At 30.9% G+C, this 6,000-nt stretch overlaps 1 protein-coding gene across 1 annotated transcript in view; it reads left to right on the top strand.

The window, feature by feature from the left end:
* The window catches only part of LOC108358268 (importin subunit beta-like), a 169,307-nt gene that overhangs the window by 129,557 nt on the left and 33,750 nt on the right, over window positions 1-6,000 (top strand). The window lies entirely within an intron of this gene.

Below are 6,000 nucleotides of genomic sequence, written 5' to 3'. Positions count from 1 at the left end.
ACTGCATACTCAGAATCTAATTAAAAAACGACATTTTTACGAAAATTTGTTGATTTTTTTTTTAGTTGCAGTTACATTTGTACAAAAGATTGGTACAACACAAAAAAATTAATTTTGGGCGGGACGAAGCTCGCCGGCTCTGTAAGTTTTTTTATAAAAATATAGATTATTCTTAAAAAAAACGTGTAAATCCAGGTTTCCAAGTTTGTGTAATATTAAAAAAAATCAACAAACTTTCGTACAAATTTCGAGGTTTTTTAAAAATTCTAACAAATCAATCGTAGTTTTTAGCCACTGCATACTCAGAATCTAATTAAAAAACGACATTTTTACGAAAATTTTTTGAATTTTTTTTTAGTTGCAGTTACATTTGTACAAAAGATTGGTACAATACAGCAATACAAAAAAACGTGTAAATCCAGGTTTCCAAGTTTGTGTAATATTAAAAAAAATCAACAAACTTTCGTACAAATTTCGAGGTTTTTTAAAAATTCTAAAAAATCAATCGTAGTTTTTCGCAACTGCATACTCAGAATCTAATTAAACAACAACATTTTTACGAAAATTTGTTGAATTTTTTTTTAGTTGCAGTAACATTTGTACAAAAGATTGGTACAATACAGCGATGTTCTATTGAAAAATTTCAACAAATTAATATTTATGATTGGGATAAAGAAAAATATTTGAATATTCACACAATTGGGATACGATTTACATCAAATCTTGGCAAATACACAATCGTTTGACACTGCCTTTAAACTTGTATTTATACGGATGTTGTTAAAGAATGAACTATAAAAAACTAGCCAAAATCAAATAACAACAAAAATAATATTTTAAAACTTGTGAAAATTTGGTGCGGCTTTAATTTTTCGACTACTGTACATTGGACTGCATCACCAAAAAAAAGTTGCGGTTTTTTCGGCGGGATTACCAAACCTAGTATATTTTAAGACTTCTATCAAAATATTTCGGAAAAACATTTATAATATACGTGAGCTGGACCGATTTGAAAAATCTACCTCTAAAAATGGAGTTTTTTATGAATAAAAAAAGTTTTTAAAGGATTTTTTGGAAAAAATCCACCGAGATGACAAAACAGTTTAAGCTTAAAAAATCTACATAAAAATATTAAAAAAATTATCAACGGAATCTTAATAATGGGATTTTTGATGCTGTTTTTAACTTTTTTCAAAGATTTGTGGTAGAAAAACTTGAATATCTGCTTCAAAACTTTACCGATATAGACTTATGAGGTATCAGTGGAGAGGTATTTTCTCACCCTTTTTATTTCTTTGCAAAAACAACTCATTCATGCACCAAATTTTTTTTATCAAAAGCAACACATCGTAATTCAACATGGAATGACACGTATTTATCTTACCTTCCTCTCTCATACTTTGAATGAGCTTATTCGCAAAGAAATTAAAAGGGTGAGAAAATACCTTACCAATAATACGTCATAAGTCTAAATTGTTAAGGTTTTGGCTGAGTTATTCAAGTTTTTCTTTAACCAGTATTTGAAAAAAGTTCAAAAACAGCTCCAAAAATCTCATTATGATTCCGTAGAAATTTTTTTTCCATCTGAGGTAATTTTTTCAAAAAATATTAAAAAAAACTAAATTTTTGGAAATATTTTCAAATATTTTTGCGAGATATTTTGGTGGAAGTCTTAAAATATAATAAATAGATTTTATAATTCCAGTGGAAAAACAGTACCGATTTTTTTTTGTATGGGGAGTGATGCAGTCAAAATATGTTGAAATAAAAGTGAAAATAAAAAATAATATTTTGTCAGATATGCATCAACATTTGATGGCTTTTTTGGTCCCATAAAAGAACTTATCACAAACGGTCTAAGGTCACCTAAGATAGGCCACAGGGAAGTACCTGAACTTTTAAAAAGTGGAATACCGTCTATATTTATATCTATTTGTACTATGTTGTCACGAACTATATTCAATTCACGATATTTATTTATCATTTTGGAAATACCAAAATGAATGTAGCTGCCGGGCACAATATCAGTGGTCCTAGCTTTTACAATATTGCCTGAACCTATTAATGTTTGCATGGACACACATCTAATCCACTAGTTTTTAAAATTCTTAACAAGCGGTTCATTGCACTGTGCGATATGTTTTCCTCTAAAGCCCAGAAAGCTAAGGACTCTTTCAAAGAAAAAGCTGGTTCATTGGAACTATCATTTGAAAACTGCCCTGGTTCATTGGAAGCACTATCGACCATGTCGCTTGATTCCAAATTATTACCGCTATCTCCTAGAAAATTGTACAAATTGATTCGCGCAGAATCTATTTCCTAATCACTTTCGCCAGCTAGTTACGTCTTCGTTTTGCTTATTAGGCGCTTAAAATGCCGCTTAGAGTACCCAACGTATCGTGCCATTTATTATTTTATTGAAAGCTGATACTTAGGCATATCTGTGCTAATTTGTAATAACCGCTTAGACTGACTTCAGTACAACGCATCCATTCACATTTAAAATTAAAATATTTTTATTATTCAGTCTTTAGCGCTAAGCAGTTATTAGAAATTTTCGCAGATCACACACAAAATATTTCACAAACCTTAAATACCGCACTGTCCACAAATCGCAATTAATGCAATATCAAAGACAAGACGACAAATCACTCAAACGCAATGTTAAAACCGCACACATTTTATATTATTAAGCTTTTAATCAACAAAATGCTAAATTTTAGCAACTGAAAGCAAACAATTCTGGCGAACTGACGAATTCGAGAAAAATTAGAAATGAAATTGCTTGGGTGCAGTGCTGCCATCTTGGGCCTTTTTAAGTGTCTCTAATAAAATTTAAGAGAAATCAGATTTTTTTTGTCTCACTTGTACGAGTATGTGCATTCTTTAATTTCTTTTCGAAACAAAACAAAGTAACAAAGACACTGGATTTAGCGGTAAAAACCAAGGCATATTGAACAGGTAGTATCAGTGAGGCAGCTGTTTTGATTTTGTTTTCAAATAATTTGGTCACTAAAATATCAAATATTTTTAATTTCTTACAAAAGTTAATTTCTTCTTATAAAAGTTCCACGCAAAACCAGCGATAGAAAGCAGCCTTAGGAACGTTAACCCAACTCAGCAGAACAAACGATGATTAGTGGGCCTCGCAAAGGATGGACCAATGCTTCGAGAAGTAAACAAATTTACTAAGAAATAAAGTTGCAACATTTTTTTTCAAATTTCAATTTCAAATTTCAAATAATACCCTGCTTATTTATCAGATTCGCTTTTTACACAGACTTTGTTATATTTTGTTACAAATGTATGGAGGAATTTTATACTTTCATCAATATTTTATTGAAAAAGCTTGTAGAATTACACAATGATTTGGTAATTTTTACAATTAGTTAATTAATTAATTAGTAGTTAATGGTAATTATTTCTCTAAAGGTGCATAATAACTTCCTTCCGATTTAACGCGGTTAAATATCACATCAAAAGATTTAAGTTTTGTTATTATAAAGTCCTTACGTATTGTATCGATAATTCGACTATTAAATTTTTAAACTTATATATGTGACTTCTTTATAAATTTCATTATTTTAAATACGTTTTAAGAACGTCAATCTGGCAATCTAGCGCTAAGAGCTTTGTGTTTATATGTTTTATAAGAAGCTGAGTACTTTCATACATACATCCATTAAATTTGGGATACTCGTACTATCATCACGTAATTTTAAGAATGGAAATTAAAGCAATTCCCATTCGTACTGTCATCAGGTATGTAACTTTGGAATGGAAATCGCTGCATCTTTTAGGCGCATCAATATTACAAGGTTACATCCCAAGCTAATAAAAGCGAGGTAAAAATTACACTGAAGATGACACAACGCTAAAACCGGTTTGTCTCCAAACCAAATTAGACAAGGGATGATGGAAAATTGTTCCACAATGCATCATGTGTCGGAAACACAAATCGCCAAAACGAAGTCACAAGTTTATTTTTATTTTACGATTAGTGAATGAAAATTTTTAACAATGGGAGTATTTACATATACATATGTGGAATAATACTGTGCGTTAAGAAATGATAGCGGCCTAGTTGCTGAAAAGTTCCAAATCCTTGCACATATTTACATCATATTGCAATCTAGAATTTTACATTTCCATTCGTATCCTTGGGTTGCTTCTTGGGAAAGTCTAATTTTAAAGCATTAATAAATGATAGCATCGTTGAAGGAATATGCAATAAAATTTAATGAATTTAATGTTTTTTATTGTTTTTTTCTTTCTTTATTTGTTTGTGTAAAGTTTTACATGTTAAAGCTCAACCAGCCACCGACAGATAGGTCGTGTCAGCTGGCACGGTCGATGGTTTTACGTCGGTCGCTAGTTGAGCTATTACTGGAGGGCAAAGCAAAAGCCCTCCCATATGAAGCTCAGGCACTTTCATTTGAAGTGAGTTTATATGTCAGGGCACAAGGTAGGGCGATACATTTTTTATATTTAAAAGGTAAATTTGTATATGGGTATTTCCTGAAAAGTGTCAACCAAGGGCAAAAAAAAAATTTGCCTGAATAAAGTTTATAGGTGCCAATTGATAACAACATATTTTGTCTTTCATTCACTAAAATATTGGACTCATTGTTCCATTCCATTTCAAGATATTTGCGACTTTCCAACTACACTTTCAAATGTTTTTTTTTCCGAGAAACCAAATCTTCCAGAAATCCTTCATAATTGTGGCCCACGATTAAAAAGAATTGGAAATGAAAAAAATTAGTATAGCTTATGTTCTGTAAGCCTTACAGCAAAAACAACGTATATATACAATATCGGTCATATCTATAGCACGCCATTTCAAAGTTATATTGTGTGCCACTTATGTTTATTCATTTATTTTTAAGAATTTTCAATTAAAATACAGTTCATTCACAGAGAAACCCCATACAAACCCATGTGTAACAATTTGTAGAAAACTACAAAAAAGTCCAACAAATTTTCACCTAAATTTCAAACTTTTTTCTCGGAGGTGTTAGATTTTTTTTGAGTACACAGTTTTTTAGTGCCTTCAATTTTAGTCTGATAATGTGCAAGTTTCAAGTGGCTAAAAGTTACCGTTGATTTTTTAGAATTTTTTTCGCCAAAGGTGTTGCGGATTTCTTCCATATACAAATAAATTGAGTTTATTCATTGTATGGAAACCAATGCGACAAAAAAATCTACAAAATAAACAGTAATTCGTAGACACTTTAAATTTGCACATTATCAGACTAAAATTGAAGGGGCTAAAAAACTGTGTACTCAAAAAAATTCTAACACTTCCGAGAAAAAAGTTTGAAATTTATGTGAAAATTTGTTGCACTTTTTTGTAGCTTTCTACAAATTATTAAGCTTGGGTTTGTATCGGGTTTGTCTGAGAATGAACTATGTTTTAATTGAAAATTCTTAAAAATTAATAGATAAACATAAGTGACACTCAATATCACTTTGAAAGGGCGTGCTATAGATATGACCGATACTGTATATATATACAGGGCCGTATCCAGGATTTTTTTTTTTCGGGGGGAGGGGGGAGGGGGGTTTTGGCAACATTTTTTTTTTACACTTTTATTTCAACATATTTTGATTAAAAGAAAAATACTGATAAAAATAAAATATTTCACACAAACAGCAAAAAATATAATCGATAATCGCATGAGGCTATTGCCTAAACATTTTAAAATGTACTTAGCGGCATTGTGCTACTATTACCTTGTTTATACCGACACATAAAGCGCTTTGGCCCAGTTCGCTGTGATTCAAAACGGAAGCATAAACCAACTTTCAATACGCTCAGAAATTCAAAAGTGTGTTGACACGAATTTGTTTTCAAATCGCTTTTTTATTTCTCACATCGTTTAGAAAACAGGTATAAACACATCACTCATTTGACGCGAAGTGAAAAACGCTGGTTTTCTTTACACAGCCCGTTTTAAATTTGAATTATTATAACAAATTTGAATTGTTGTTCTCTTC

Source organism: Rhagoletis zephyria, unplaced genomic scaffold, assembly GCF_001687245.7.
Source record: "Rhagoletis zephyria isolate East Lansing unplaced genomic scaffold, Rhagoletis_zephyria_1.1 Rzeph_scaffold_00230, whole genome shotgun sequence".
Taxonomy (NCBI): Eukaryota; Metazoa; Arthropoda; class Insecta; order Diptera; family Tephritidae; genus Rhagoletis; species Rhagoletis zephyria.
This window is presented reverse-complemented; position numbering and strand designations above follow the sequence as displayed.